Below are 16,578 nucleotides of genomic sequence, written 5' to 3'. Positions count from 1 at the left end.
TAAAAGTCTACTCTTTCTGGAGTTCGTACCCACTGCACAAGGCTTTAAAAGCATCAGCTAGGAGACTGTGCTGCAAAATCATACCTCTACTTGGAGACAGAGCAGCAACATTTCTGCAAAGCAGTTTGGATGCCTAGGGCTCAGTAGCTTCTCCTCTCTTTGGATGAGTTTCACTCCCCCTGCAGATGTTAAAGGATGAAAATTACATGCTTAGTATTTTTTTTTCAGGAATTCTGCCTGATTTCTACAGTGCATTGATATAAAGGTCAAATTCCATCAGCTTCTGCCAGAGAATTCTCTGAATTTTGTTCTTTTTTCCAGGACACACAATGAAGCAGTACATTTGCCTTAAAAATGTTTCAACTTTGGGGGGAATTGTTAAATTTTTTTCTTCCAAAAGAAGTGTTACCTTTGTAAAGTATTTGTTGATTTCTGTATTTAGCTCCATTATTTCAGGATTTAGTCTTCAGCATTGGGTTGAGTCCTTTTTTTCAGTCTCCAAACCTCTCAGAAGCGAAAAAGAACATCATGTTCCTGCAGACTGCCCAGGACACATGCTTCACAGCTGTGCCAAGTTTGCAGCTGACCAATTGGCCTACGTTGCAAGAAGACTCATTTTCAAAATTTACAATCGTTTTTTTTAACGTGTGCCAGATAGGCCGATTCACTGTGAGACTTCTTTGATTTTATTGACGTTTAGAGCCTCATCCAGTTCCCAGTGAAGTCAAAGGGTGTCTTTCCAGTCCTTATAGCAGGACTTGGATGAACCTCTAAGTGGGCAGAACTGTTTCCCGTCACCTATTTTGCCCACTGAGACATTCAAAAGATCACCGACCCCCATTCTCTAACGTTGTATAATGGCATTTATCCTGGAATTTAAAGGAATTGCATGATCTTCAAAAGTAGCTACCAAATTAAAGGTGGCAACTGACTTAAACTAATAAATTCCCCAACGTTAAGCCTCTAATGGAAATGGTAATACTAATGGCGTTATTTTGTTTGATTTGCTCCAGAAATAATGTGTGCCTTTTAGAATCCTAAGTCCTGCTTCCTGAACATGGTGGCTTGTCTGGGTGAAGGAAGTACACAAACAAGCAAGTGTTAGGCTTCTAATCTAAAAGACTACAATGTGATTTCACTAGCAGAATTTTTATAGCAGTGGAAGCAGGCATAATTCAACCATAAAATGTTTTGATTAGAGTTTAATGTCTGAAACTATTTCAGACTGAACATTTCAGTTTACAGTGCATATAAACAGACTTCTGAAAACCAGCATTTGCAAAGATGAAATCATAAGCTGGAAGACTCCAAACCAGATGACATTTCAGTCTGTAGCCAACAACAGCATCCACTCTGCAGCGTAAAACCAACAGGGCAGCAATGTTCATATACGTACTTGTATGTGTATGTTAGTATACAAGCCCAAAAAGCTTGTATGGTGTACATGCTCTGACACCATTTTTCTGGTGTGTGCAAAAAGAGAGAAAACAAACAAACAAAAAAACAACTGGAGAGTTTAGGGCTTTTTGTTCTAATCACGCACCAAACTATTGGGAGAAAATAAAAGAAAATGAAGCTGAATAATTCCTCTCTGTAGTTACTAGGGAAATTCTTTTCAGCAACCTGAAGCAGCATGATATCAGTATGGTATACATAGGGAGGAATGAAGGAGGCAAGATAGCCTATTTGCTGAAAGAACTGGACTTTTTCGTACCCTGCTTTTCTCTCCCCATCTCAGTGTCATCCTCCATCTCTGGAGTCATTATAAGGAAGCACACAGAAGAGACAGAAATTAAAGACATAAATTGTTACAAGAAAATACAAGAATATTTGTCCCATAGAATAGTTGGCGCACACCACTTCTCCTCCTATACTTCTGGTGAAAGATCACAAACACCTAATAATTCCAGTACAGTTTAAGTTGTCACTTTCACAATTTTCTGGTATCTGAATTCAGGATTGCTTAGGATCCTAGATTCCTTGAAATGGTAGATCTTCATGCATGTTATTTGGCACTGGACTGTTCACTCCAGAAAGTTGTTGGAGTAAGACTCCTGAAAACAAAGAAAGAGAGAAAGTTGCCTATTGTAGCCACAAAGGCATGTGACTTGTCTGAAGTGGAGCTAAATTAGGGCGACATATCAAGAAAAGTTTTTAGTAGTGATGTCTACAGGAACATGAAATGCTACACCAAATAGAAGAGTGGGAGAACCACTTACAATGCTATTGCTCAAGGCACTTGAGAATAGGCTATATGGAACAATTTTGGTATGAACAGCATGAACTAGAAGTATAATGGGTCTTTTCCACCTCCACTTTCTCCACAATCTAACATAATTGAAAGTGCACTGTTAGAAAAACTGGTAAAAGGTACAGAATATTTTTCTGCATTTCTGTTAAGAGAAGGGAAATACTATGAAAGCAGTTAAGAGAAGCACTAAATCTAAAACCATGCAATTATGGAAGAAGTGATGTTAGACTGCAAGAAGAAAGGAAGAACAGACTTTCCCTCAAAAAGTGAGCAAGGAAAGAATAAAAATCGAAGTAACTGCAAACCTTAACACTTGATAGTTTTCTCTCTAAAATAGTTTTAATTTCCAGCTGTATTGTTTCCAAAAGAGAAAACAAAAAAGTCAGTCATAGCAAGCTGACGAGATCATGCTACCTCAAATCAAATCAGAAGAGAAGGCCAAAACTAGAAGAAGCAATAGCCCAAGACCCCTGGACAAGTTTCTTCCAAGGTAGCTTAGGGTCATACAAGGATGTTAAACCTATTTTCCCTTTCTTTTACTTTGCTTGCTTTCCTTGCTCCCAACACACTTATCTCCATTCCCACCCCTGCCCCACATGGACAAAAGATTACTATAATAAGAAGGACCAAGAGATGATTTTTCATGAACCACTACATCTGGGGATCTGTAAAGTCTGGATTTTGTCACTATACCAGGAATGCAAAATATGAAAAGAACAGAAATCTACCTCGGACATTGGAGTTAGTCCAGTGTTTATTTATACTACAATATCATTCAGAAGGTTTGTGTGGACCGAAGTTTTGTAATCTTAGGTGCTATGTAAGCACCAAGAAAGGCATCCTCTCCTTCGGGCAGGAATTGCAAGGTAAAACGAGTGTCTTGAGGATTTGGTAACCAGGGAGGTGAAAGAGAAGAACAGGGAGGCAGCAGCTAGAGCACAGCTAAAGAAAGGGGCTGAGAAACAGGTCTCAAGTCACTATTTCTGCCTAAGACAATGATGACCACTTCACTTAGACAGCTGATACTGTGCATGGGCTTAGCAGCACATCTAGTCATTTCACCTCCTTGTCCGGACAAAAGAGTGGCTCATACAGGGGGAGAATCTGATCATGAAAACTGCAGAGTGTGAAAGTGATGCAGGTAGCATCTAAATGCATTTAGTAGTGATGTCTACAGGAACATGAAATGCTACACCAAATAGAAGAGTGGGAAAACCACTTACAATGCTATTGGTCAAGGCACTTGAGAATAGTGTGCATGCATGTGTGTGAGGGGGAGGTCATGTCATCTTTCTTGGTTTTTGCCAGGAAGGTTTTTCTTTGCTGTTCCCTGCATTTCTTTACTGACCACTATATCATCAACAGTAGTACCAAAACTCTACAAGGGGAGTACTTTAAATCAATTAGCTTCTGTATGCTGTGTTTCACTGGGTGTGTTAGGTAGTGGATCCAGTATTAGTAGGCTTTACTTATGTCTTCGAAATACACTTGTGGGAGAGTGGTTCTGGGCTGCACACCCGGGAAACAGAGAGCTGAGACTGCTGGAGCTGACCAAGGCTCCATTCTTCTTTTCTGCCTACGAATTATACCCATGCAAACGGAGGCTGCATAGAAATATCCTTAGGGCACTGCACCAGGGAGTACTAGGGTGAGGACAGAGCATTGATCTGCCTCCACAGTCACCAGGTCTGCACTTTCAGTCACACTGCTGATCTTTAAATGGAAGCATGAACCTAAATGGAGGACAAAGGGAAATGGCCCCAGAATGCAACAAGACAACCGGCTTCTCTGAAATTCTAACTGAAGTAGCAGTGACGCTTATACTAATCATGAAATCCCCTTTTTAGGAATATTCATTAAAAATGAGCCAAATTTCTCTCTTAGCTTATTTGTAACAACCAACTTTTGAATCCTGTAACAGAAGCAAATAAATGCTCAATTAGTAAATGAATGGTTATGTTTCTGAAATAATACTCGGTTCCATATGGGCTAACAATTTGCTTGGAAAGCAGCTGATAAAAATCTTAGACACAGAGGAGGAAACTCTTACTAGTTCCTTGCTCAATTATTTTTACTTTCAACACTGCCTCAGATAATATTCATACATTTCCCACTGAAGAATTCCAGCTCTCTTTCTCAGAGATAAGCATACCCACAGCCAAGATGTTCTTATAAAAGATTAAAATTCCTTCCCATATCACCAACAAATTATTCCTTCATTTTCACACTGTTGCACTCTGGAATCAGAAAAATATAAATTATTAACTATTCTTATACTGCATTTACAAAAGCAACTATTTTAGTTAATTGCTAATTTGAGCATAGCCTAAAAACAAATGAGAAAATGTACTGTAAATGTTAGCACTCAAGTATATAAAGTGAATTCTACCAGGAACAATATTAGCACTTAGCAGGGAGATTTGGCGAATAATTCTTCACAGGAATAACTCTTAATACAAAAAAGATTTGCTGAAGACTTCGTTTTTATACATGGTAGCATAAAAATGGATCAAGGTATTTAGGATACTACTTCTGCATTATGTACTGCTTATAACTAAGACTGTGTTTTGTTCCCTAGTATAGTGGACAGTACTTTTATTGGTGGATACAGGAATATGGTTACATGCACTTGTGAATATTTAAAAAACCTGGGTGGTAACACAACCTAATGATAAATCCAGTGAAATCTTATCTATTGACAAGATGAATAATTATGACAGGAATATTTAACACTTTAACTTCATAACATTCCAGAAAGGGACTCTCTTAAACAGATCTGTTTGCATCACACCCTTTTACTAGCAATGAACCCAGATACATAAATAATCCAGTAGCATAAACAAATACATGCTGGTTCACCTCAGGTGAGGATTGACAAGCAGGCTTCAACAAGGCTCAACACAAGGACTATGTGGTTTGGTTCCTTCGGGGGCCTAGATATGACAACGGTTTTCTAAGGAGTAAAATATCTTTTCACACAGGTAGGATAGGTCCTGAAATTATAAGGAATGTTCAGTGGAATGTATTCCACCTGGAGTTATCATGCAAGGTAGTGAACATATGTAAATAAAATATCAGTCAGCAATTTTCTGGCATGACAGGGGGCTGTACCTGCCTCTTAAAGCTTCAGTTCTATGAATTAAAAACTATATTCAAACATTAAAGCCATCCCAGAGAATGTTCTTTTTTCTCTCTTATTCATGAATCGAGCTCCCATTGGACTGAGTTGGTGATCCATCACAGTGCCCCACCAGTATCTTGTCCAGCTCTTCTGCAGATGAGAAGGCTCCAGCACACAGGCTGTGACAGGTGAGTTAGACAGAACAGACTGCAAGCACAGAACTTTATACTTTCTGCTCAGACTAGAGCATAAACAAAGGCTGGTGAGAAGCCAGGGCTGTTGAATTGGCAAATATGTAGACCCACCACCCCAGGCCTATGTTCCATGGGCACATATGGGAAGAAGGAAGTTTTACATTTATTCTGCTGCTATAGACCAGGTGCAGTATAAAGTTAATATGCAAAGTGTGAGCTCACCTGCCAAAAACCAGGCTATGCAGACTCCTAGCAGGTCTCTCAGCTTTGCACTGCTCTCCTCCAGTGGATCTGTGTGTTGCTTGATGCATTATGGAACAGAAGTTACTGCCACTAGCTGGAGTCTAACTGCAGGGAAAGCACTGAGACTCAGGCTCTTCATTCTGGAAGTCCTCAGCTTGATTCTAAGCCTGACTGTCCACTCCTAGCAACAACCTTGAGGGCTACCACGCTTCCCTGCTCTACCACACTGCATCATTGTATCAAGGTTACCTGCGCAAGTCAACCCCAACAGCAGTTTTCGGGGAGAATGAAGCCTGCAATAGTTCAACAGAAGCAGCACTGCAACAGCTTCCAGGATTGGGCACAAGCATAGGCAGTTCCTGTACTGAGCACAGAGGAGGCACTGGTTGACCTAAGCCCTTTACCTACCTCTCGCCACACAGCTCTCCAGAGTGTGGCCTCTTTTTGCAATGCCTACTCCAAAGATAAGCATAGCTAGGGCTTGGATCCCACGGATGCATCTATCCACAGGGCATAAGCCAAAGAAAATTGAGAGCTACGGATCACATCTGTTGCCGTGAAGACACCCCTGCAGCAAAACTACTGAAGGGATCTGTCTTTTTACTTGGAAATGGTAACAGATAAGAAGTTTTCTCCTTTTTCTGTAACCACACTGGCCTCATTACCCAGCATAAGCTATCTCAAGGAGGTCTCCTTCGAGACAGCCAGGGCAACACACTGAATATCTTGCTGTCTCATGGAGGGAGGGAGAACTCTTCAAGAAATATATGCTTCAGAATGAATACTGGCATGGGAAGTGAAATCTATTTCAGAGTACCTCCAAAAATTGTCTCCCTTCAGCTTTTTCTTGCCAAGGCTCACTAAGATTCCATGCAGTGCTGATATGATATGAAATATAGCACTGTGTAGGAAACAAGCTCACCAGGCTTACTGGAATTACTGAATTCCCACTTTAGCTGTTACATTACTGTATGAGACCCAGATACATAGATCAGGCATCCATCCAGCCTGTCCATTTCCCACCACAAGTGGTGGAAGAAAATCAAGTTTGTATTATATGATCACAGCCCTTACAGAGAATTGTAATGCTTTGTTAAAAATCCAGAATACATGATACTCTCCAACTCAAAATAAGGTAGGACTCCCAGCCCACAGTGAAGAATATCTGTAGTCTATAAGCTCCTTGACTTTTCTTTTGAATAAGGTTTTTTTTCAGTTCACTACTCCATCGCTGAAATGCTATTGCAAGTGTTCTCCGCATTATTTTGTAGACCATTAGCAACCACAAAAAAAAAAAAAAAAAAAAGACATAAGGGAAACTTTCAGTGATTTAAAAGTGAGATACTGGGTTCTGAATTCACCAGGCCCTGTCTGCCCCCAGCTCTCCTGAGTGTAGCATCATCAGGCAGCATGTGCAACAGAACACATACTGTTCACCCAGACCTCCCTCTGCCTCTCTCTACTGAAAGCAGAAATGCTCTCCAAGGACAACTGCTTACAACTTTTTTCACAGGTGAATCTACCACACTTGCCCCTATAACTCAATTTCCATGTGGCTTATATTAGCCACATTTTTGGTCTCCAGCTTATTCCATTTTGCTATTACTACAAGCAACTGAGAGCCAGTTGTGGCTAGACTAAGGCACATAATTCAGGCAAGGCACATCATTGGCTAACCCAACTTGGAGTTTCTCTGGGTGCCATTTTAGTTGTGAATATCTAAATTATAGTTATTATCTAAATATCTAAAGGCCTCTGCGCTGAGAACACTGAGAGAAGCCAACCTTGCAGGGATACTGGCCCTCCCTGGACCACCATTTTCTGCCTCCTGGCCTTCCAGAAAAAACAGATCATAGCCTTCAGGTGCTGCGGGGCAATCTGAGACGGGGGATTTGCTTCCCACAGTCCAGCCCCATGGCAGTTTTGAGTTCAGTCACATACAAGAACAGCCACAGTTTCAGAACACGTCACACTGCTTTAATAGCACTTCCTCTCACCAGCTTCCAAGAAAATGTTTGCTGTCCCAGCAATTCTTCTGTCCTGCATTTAACCATGATTTTTCTCACAGTGCATCTCACCATATCACCAGCCTATACATTTTGCGTTTTTTTTCCTATACTCAAGCCATCAGCATCTTCTGCTTGTTTTAAGACCTTCTCTCTAAAAGGACTGGCAAAAGTCAAACCATTTTATTTCTGTGTTACATTCAAGACTTTTTATGTTGGCTACTGTCTCAATCCATTTCTGTACTGAGTCCAGCTATTTCTTATATCTTCAAGGCTGTCACAAGATCCCTCTGAGATCTGACTTATGATATGACACAGTTGATGAACTACAAGTTCCCCAAATGCCTCACTTTAAAAAGTGATGCTTCAGGAAACAGGCCAGAGGGCAGTCCTGTCTCTTAAGAGCTGGTGACCCTACCATAAGCCACAGTTGCATCACATCAAGGGATCTCTTTTCAGTAGCAAGTTGCATGAATAAATTGCACTTCATAACATACTTTCTGCTTCAGGCAGCTGGCGCACTCAGACAAGGGCAGGGAGAGACCAAACCCTGCCCCAGACAACTTAGCTCACTTTCATCATGATCTGAGGGGATCATGGTATCTTTGCACCAGCCACTGACTTTTGTTTGCCGTCCAAACCTATGCCCATCTGAAAAAAAACCCAACCCCCTACACCAGTAACAAATACTGCCGGAGACTGCGTGGCTCTGTTCTGGGTCCATTTCCCTCTTGTACAGGTTATCAGGAGGCACTCCTCTTCCAAAATGCATTTCGTTTCCAAAGTCATACAGAAGTGAAATACTTGTTCTTATATGAAATGTGCAACAACAATGTACAGATTGGTGGGTAATGGGCAGACACTACCATCCTTATCTTTGAATTACCATTCTTTTCCTTAGACTCCAAAACCTTACTTTAAAACCGTGGTTTTCTCCCCCCACCTCCCCTTTTCTTTGTGGTTTAACAGATAAAGTCAGAATGGGAGGAGGTTTCACCGCTTTTGCTGCATGTAAAAACATTAAATTATTCTGTTATTCTGAGGCTTACTGATAGTATGAAGTGGACAACTGAACACCAAGGATAGCATTTGCTTGTTCTGCTAGTAACAGAGAGCTTCTTTGGTTGGGTTTTTCAGTTTAGCAAATTCCTGATGCAATTGTCTTGATATGAGTTCTTCAAGTTTTTACCTCCATTTTTTCCCCAAAATAACATTCTTCTTTTCCTTTTTTTTATTTTTGCAAAGAAAGTAATTGCTAAACAACTATTCAGTTTATACTGAAATACACTAGCTCGCATGCATTTGTCAAATCCTATTTTTCATCTAATTAAAAAGGTGTCCTAATAGCGCATACCAAATAAATATTCTTATAGAAATGTCACATATAATATACTGACTCTACTACATTCCAAATGAAAATAAAAGCAATTCAAATTTCATAGAATCACAGATTCGCAGAATAATTTAGGTTAGAAGGGAACTCTGAGTGTCATCTAGTCCAGCTTTCCTTGCCCCAAGCAGAGCTACCTTCAAAGTTAGATCATGTAAACAAAAAAGAGTTCCAAACACTAACTGCTTTTACACTGATAGGCATTTAATAGTTTTGTAACATTTTTACAATAAGACATAGTTTCTTGTAGTACCGCAACTATGTTGTTGCCATAAAACAACACAAACACCCTGTGATGACAGGCACTGTTAATGATCAATTACACGTGCGTATGTGTTGGTACACATATGCACTGAGGAGACCCATGATGAATCATCCTGTCCTGCAGCTGCAAGGTGGAACTGGCACTGTTAGTTCCACTTGCTGTTCCTACCAAGGAAGAGGAGTAGGTAGGAATAATAAAGGCAATTTACTGCCATGCATTTCCTCTTGAAAAAGTGAGAGGGAAATGTTCTCAGCTAACTGAGATTTAAGGAAGCCTGACTTTCTAAGATGCGGCTCACAGCACCTATGTTATTATTTGGGGCTTGCTAGAATGACAGCTGTCACGTTGTGTGACAATATTTGCAACAAACAGGTGGAAGCTTTGTTGCTGCGCTGTTAGTTAGCAACAGAATATCATGATACAGCTAATTAATCATGTTGCAAATTTGTCTCTAAGTTTAAAAAAATGATAGCTCTGGCCCATCAGATTAAAAAGCAAAGATTAATTCATTTACCGCTACAATAAAAAAGAACTACTTTCCTAGCCCAGGCAGCAAAAACAACCTGAATGCACTTTTCTTCTAACCCTGAACTCCTACTAGCTTCACAGGATTAGCCCTAATTTTGTATTTGCTTCCTAGGACTGTAATTGTTAGAGATGTCACTCAAGATGTATTTTATGTAGGAGCAACAGCACATGTTCCTGCCTGGCAGAATTTGGATTATTCATGCCCATATTGCAGTGAATTTCACAGGCTCTACAAAAACACGTCTAAATTGGCAAGCTTTCCAAGGCTTGGTCGTGCATCTTATGCACTTTGCAAGAGAAGGGAATCTATCAAGTACCCATATTGAGATTTACTGTGATGAGTGACTCCTATGAATGATTGATTTAAGGGTCCAGGATATCTCAGACAATTGGTAATAAGATGTGACCTCTTTCACCTCAATGTTATTGGAAGAAACTAGACAACTCCTACTCTATACAAACTGATATGAAATGACTAAATGGGCTCAACCTAAATTAAACTGCATCTACTTCTGAGACCGAGCTCACTACTGCAGGATGCAAATTTCCCTGTGATCAGATGTCAATACCAAAACCTACAAATGGCTTCTTTAGGGAAACAGTCTCAGTAGAAAACACATCTACAGATGACAGTGGAAATTTAGATACATTATTACTTATGGGGGTCTTATTACTCTTGGTGGTCTTATTCAGAGGGTGCTGATAGATGTCAGGTGCACAAATGATAGAGTGCACCTGAAAACTTCCGAGATTTCTGTTCATGCCACACCACTTGTCTACACAGAAGACAAGAGTCTTGCACGGCTGTCAAGCCTAGACTTTTCTATCACTTAGCATACAAGCACTGAAAGAGCAAAGGAGGAATTACTCATAGATTTCATAAAAAGCAGAATCTATGTTTATGTAATTTTATATGGTTGAAAGATAAACACAGATGTTGCATTTCCAGATATGGTATTTATAACACTATTTTATCAATTATGCTGTGTTTCAGACATGGAAAAACATTGTCTATTTATTTGTCTTAATAGACTGTAGATCCAAAAAAAATTTCTTATAGATTTTAAAAGGTTTCTTGAAAAAATGTAAATTTTCATACATTCAGTTAGTCAAACTTATGAGACTAGAGAAAAAGATTACATAAAAAGTCAACTTTCAGATGACTAAAAATAGCTGGGGTTTTTTAAGCAAAATATTTTGAAGACTTTTCATGAACACAAAGTATTTTCTGGCTCTGATTTGCACACAGAAATCTTGTTTTCCACTAGTTTTGTTTTAGAAATGTGCTCCAAAGCAAACTGGAGAAACTCCTTGCTAACAGATCATATTGCAGAGGTAAGGCCCTCTGCTTTTACAACTACAGTCATCTGGTTTTCAGATACCAGGTGGGAGCAAGGGAGTGATTTTTGGGCCACTTTGCTTCTGGTAGGAAAATTTAATTAAGAAAAAGTATGATTTCTCAGGGTTTGCGTCTTCTTCCAGTAACTTACATATATGTGGACTTACAGAACCATAATAGGCCTCCACTGGTCATCTATTCTATCTCTCTGGCCGACGCAGGACAACCAGTATCTCTGCCAGGCAGCTGTTTGACCAACCTTCCTAAACACCTCCAGTGATGGAGATTCCATCACCTCCTCAGTTGCCCTGTACCTTGAAGAATGGGAAAAAGCCTTAGAAGTCCACCATGGCATGAAATGAATCATACACTGGAAATGTCTATAAAGAGAGATTTGTCTGATTAGCTGAGATACCAACATTTGTTGCTGATGTCAGGTTTTTGGCCGGATAGAAGCCATTCTATCCTTCCACAGAACTGAAATAAATTCAAATCAAATCACGCTGTGATGCCCAGCATGATTGGCACGCTACTAATCAGCTTCCTTCCAGTTTCAACATGAAGGTTGTCAGGCTTACTTTTCTGATTCTTAATACGATAGCAAGGTTTGCTTCTTTCTTTCCTGGATTCCTCTATCTTATTTTTAGCTCATTCTTTTCCTTATATACTAAAACACTTTTAAGCAGTGAAGGAACTTGCTTTTCATGTGACTTTTTGTCTTCTGAAACACACTTAAAACCACATTTTTGGGCAGCAATATTTTCTTTGTCCTAACTATGACAGGAAGACATCACCATTCACAGTCTTTGATGCTTGTCCTTCTTGTGATCCATTTTATTTACTTTGTATTTAATTCATGTCTACAATAACTATGGACAGTTTTTCCTGTTGTTTTCCTGACTCCCCACTATGGTCACTCCTTTGGGAATTTTACATGAGTCATTTAGCAATGTGTGCTAGTAGAACAGCATGGTTATATTGTATGAATTAATTTTCATCTTTGGGAGTAAGAAAGAATGTAAGCGTTTCAACTTCAACCTTCAAATCAGCTGGCTGAAACCCCATTGCTGCAGGATGGTATGATATTATGTCACTAATCACAGGACTCTGTTCTGAACTTAGTAAATGACATATGCCATTAGCATTCATCACACCTAAGGTAAATTCCAACAAAACTCCCCTGCACAGTCTCCTCACCTTTGCCCATGCTATCCCAGGAGATCAGATTCAGCACTGATAAAACCCACTAATGTAGGCATCTTACTTTACAAATGGATTTGCCTTGATATCTTAGAAGAAACAGAAGGAAATCTCCCTGCCTACAATGTGCCAGTAAAGAAAAAAAAATGGAGTTTGCCAGTTGTAGTGGAAGAGATCTGATCTCTGGGAACTCTGCTTTCCCCACAGACCCTCTGATGAGTGTGTTTTCTCCTTTCAGTTTCCATACTTTAAAAATTCCTTTCTAAGATCAAGCTGAACTTTTTTTGCCAGAGGAAAGGGAACTTCCAGGGTAGATTCTCTCCAGTGCTGCATGACTCTTACCACAGAAAGCTTACCCAGAGGTAGTATGTAAAGGCTCAAATCACCTGACTGCTACTAGTACTGAACAAAAGACCTGCTCGCTTTTTTATTGCGTTCCCCTAAGCAGATTCTGGCAGAAATGCTCAAGAGATCTCCTGACAGATGGAGACTACATTGTCTTCCTTAGGAAGAACAAGTGTGTATGGCTTCTACCTTGATAATCCCGCTCTCTACCCATATTTCACCCTTCCGTCTTTTCTTCTTTCCACTGACTGTTGCCTTGACAATCCCTCCTGTTTACATGTTGCCTCAATGATTTAACCTTTCAATTCGTCAAGAATATCCTTCTCAACATATCTAGACCTAATCAAACACGTCTACATGCATAATGCCCACTTTGTATGCAAAAGCTTTATGCAGTCCTTAAGACCTCCTGAAAAGTAGTTGATTGAAGAAGAAACCCCAGTTTTCAACTTGTGCGTCCTCCTCCTATCAAGCTTTACACCAGAGTATTGCTTCGCAATGTTCCTAGAGCAAACCTTATTGCATAGACTTCACCTACCAAGACTAGACATAGGAAATGATTCCTGGAGACACTGAGATAATGCTAGGGTCCGCGGGGAAAGGGATGTGAGGGAGTTGGAGTGACCTTGAGACAGAAATCACAATAGGCCTGGCAGCAAAGCCAGCAAGGGGTGAACAAAGCAACCTGCTGCTGTTGCCTACTTTCCCTCTTTTGGGTCCCTTTCTCTCCTTGATCGACAGAGAAAGCAGCAAGGGAGGTGCTCGAGGTGAAGTCAAAAGTCAAGCTCAGGGAGGAAAACTGGTAAAGAAAGCAGAGACTGAGATGCTCAGCTGCTACAGAGGGGAGGCAGGAAGGAGGTCCTGGACCCTGCCTTGGAGACTTTCCCCTCCAGTGAGGGACACCGTGCCAGCAGGGAGGGAGCACAGCCATGGACTCTAGCCCTGCATTTCACCTGTGGGACAAGTCTAGTCTCATCAGTAGGGAACCATTACTCGAGAGATTTTTAGTTCCCTTAAATACCCATTGTCAGGCCAGTGCCCAGGACTGGCATTCCAACCAGCCAGTCTGTCTAATCCCCTTCAAAATCCATGCTGTTTTTGCCCTCAGCAACAGCAAATGCCAGAGACAGCAGTCTGGACAGAAGAAATGTAACATTCTTTCTTAAATCTGCTTCTGCCTGTGTTTTCAATCCCACAAAAAAAATGCATGAGATGAGAGCTGGCTTTTCCCTCAAAAATTTTACTATTTAGTATTTAAATTACAGCAATGCTTTTGCCTATGTACAAACACCAGTCTCTGTTCCAAAAGGAGTGTTTAGTTTAAAAGTAATCCTGTGTGTTTAGATTGCCAGATAGGCTCATAAGGGCATTTTTACCATTTTCTGGGGACTGGATCCTGCTACTGGATCTTCCAAGGCTACAGCCTCACAGTGCTCTGTCACGTCCCTGTGGGGTCAGATCTATGCTGTCATCCCAAGAGGCCTCAGAAGCTGTCATCTTCTCTCATCTGAGTCCTGAAGTGAACCGAGTCCTAATGAATCAACGCAGAAATGATTAATGGGTATCAGGAAACATCCTCCTAGTGTCTTTTGGAAGTTTGCAAAGTTAGGAACTCAATGGGGAAAAAGTAAAATCCTCTCCAAAGCATAAGAGGCTATGGAAGAGCATCTTTTAAAGAAATTATAGCTGATAAGAGATTTCCACTTTTTCCCCATACTCGGTACAACCAAATTTCTTGTTTTAGAACATTTTTCAGGAAAAATACCTCCCAAAGTCTAAGGATTCCAAAACTACGCTCTGACCATTGCACTTGGCAAAAACTTATTACACCTTATTGTAGTAAAACTGTTTCACTTTTTCTCTCTGTTGCCCGTGATCAGAGCATAAGCTAATTCGCTGTTTCAGAATGCCCAACTGCCAAATTAAAGCAAGGTGGATTCTTCCCTCCCCCCCAGCCAACACATACTCTTCTTTCAATTATAAGACTTCGGGCTGTCTTACTTTACCAGTCCCACAGTTTCTCACAGGATATTTCAAAGCTTGATCCTTGCACTCTGTCCCGACAAATGCCTTGTTCTTGCTTTTGATGTTCTATATATCTCTCATTTGGCTGCTTTTCATCAGGTCAACCGCTGGCACTTGTATTCACAGCACGGGTCTCAATGAACCTTTAGCTTGCTTCTTGCACGGCTGCCCTTGCATTCATTCCCTGCCAGCCTGGATGTGTTATACCTTTGCTTAAATCACTTTCTCCTTTTTCACAGTGACACCTACAAGGACTGAGTCATGGTAACATATGTACGTGTATTTAGTATCTAAAGATAAACAGAGACCTGTTCAAACACAGGTTCAACACATACCTCAGCAGCACGACTCTCTTGCTGCAACTTCGTGGTGTTGTGTCACACCCTCGTGTTGTCAGATCCACTGGAGATTGTGCACTCCTTGGGGCAGGGAATATGTCATTTTATTCTGCGCTGCATGGAGCCTAGCAAACTTAGGCACCATGCGATGGTCATTAACGGTATCAACTGAAGATCTCTGCTGCTGCAAACAGCTACCACCTCCACCCATTCAACTGCGCCTGCTGCAAAGCAGCTCTGGCTAGGCCAGGGCTGAGGGTCACGGCGCACGGCGCGGGGCTCCCCATGCCGCAGGGCTGGACAGGGCCGAGGGGAGGGCCCCTTGCGTGCCACCGCAGGCAGGCCGCCGCCAGGCCGCCCCTGGGGGAGCGGACCCGGAGCTGGTGCCCCACGCAGCCAGGCGAGGGGTAGCAGGCTGCCGTCCCCTTGCCGCACGGCACGACCGTGCTCTGGACCCAGCAGGACACCCACGGCCTAGGTACCAGGGAGCAGAGCCGGCTCTTTTGTTCTGGGCACACTCCACCAGCGCAACATATTACATCAATTTGGGGGCGGGGGGAGGAAAAAAAGAGGAGAAAAATCCCCAAAGAGGAACTAGGCAGAAGCACATGTTCCTCGCACGGCCGCTCCCCGGCCTAGCCTGGCCTTCCGCGATCGACGGGGCACCGCGACTCGCCGGCACCGTCGGGCGCCGCGCCTGGGGGCGGCGACCCCGGACCCCCTTCGCCGCGGGCGAGAGCTGCGGGAAACGCAACCGCGCCGCCGGCTGCGAGCCCCGCGGGCCGGCCTGTGGCGAACACCCGGCAGGGGCGGAGGGCGGGCCGTGGCGGGCACCACCCCTCGGCCGCCGTCAGTCAACGGGCGGGGCGGGGCGGGGCGGGGGCGGTGGCGGCGCGGGTTGGCGGACGCGCCGGGGGGCGGGACGGAGGCAGCGCCGGCGGCGGGCAGGGCGCCGCTGAGGCACTGGGGCGGTGAGCGCGGTCGGGGGAAGCGGGGCCGGGGCGCGCGGCGGGACGGACGCACGGCGGAGAGCGGGGCGACGCGGCGGCGGCTGCCCGGCGGCGGGAGGGAGACGGTGGCGGTGCCGCCGCTGCTGAGGTAAAGCAAGTGCCGCCGTGGCCGCCTCACCTGGCGGTGCCCGGCGGACGGCCGCGGGGCAGGGGAGCAGGGCAGGGCTGTGCGGGGCCATGCAGCCGCCCGGGCACCGGCCGCCCCTGCGGCGTGACAGGCCGAGCGGGAGCGCCGCCGCCGCTGCCCTGTGCAACTTTCTCTCCCGTCCAGGGCCGGCTGTGGCGCCGCCGAGCCCTCCGGCGCGGCAGGCCCGGGCGGGCCG

The 16,578-nt window shown here is 43.1% G+C and overlaps 1 protein-coding gene and 1 long non-coding RNA gene across 4 annotated transcripts in view; one reads left to right on the top strand and one right to left on the bottom strand.

The window, feature by feature from the left end:
* Positions 1–569: 569 nt before the first annotated feature.
* LOC142075172 (uncharacterized) lies at positions 570–11,873 on the bottom strand. Its single transcript, XR_012670813.1, has 4 exons — positions 11,505–11,873; positions 5,789–5,914; positions 4,357–4,488; positions 570–595 (listed from the first exon to the last, which is right to left on the bottom strand). It is a non-coding gene; the product is annotated as an uncharacterized LOC142075172 (long non-coding RNA).
* Positions 11,874–16,141: 4,268 nt separating this feature from the next.
* Positions 16,142–16,578, top strand: part of PIK3R1 (phosphoinositide-3-kinase regulatory subunit 1) — a 61,301-nt gene continuing 60,864 nt past the window's right edge. For 2 of the 3 annotated variants that reach the window (XR_012670921.1, XM_075137028.1), the window contains exon 1: positions 16,211–16,343. The gene's annotated coding sequence lies outside the window, so the exon portion shown is untranslated. Of the gene's footprint in view, positions 16,344–16,578 lie in introns of all 3 variants that reach the window. The other variant, XM_075137030.1, reaches the window with a different exon arrangement.

This window comes from Calonectris borealis, chromosome Z, assembly GCF_964195595.1.
Source record: "Calonectris borealis chromosome Z, bCalBor7.hap1.2, whole genome shotgun sequence".
Taxonomy (NCBI): domain Eukaryota; kingdom Metazoa; phylum Chordata; class Aves; order Procellariiformes; family Procellariidae; genus Calonectris; species Calonectris borealis.
Note: the sequence above shows the minus strand (reverse complement) of the source record. Positions and strands in the feature narration are given on the sequence as shown.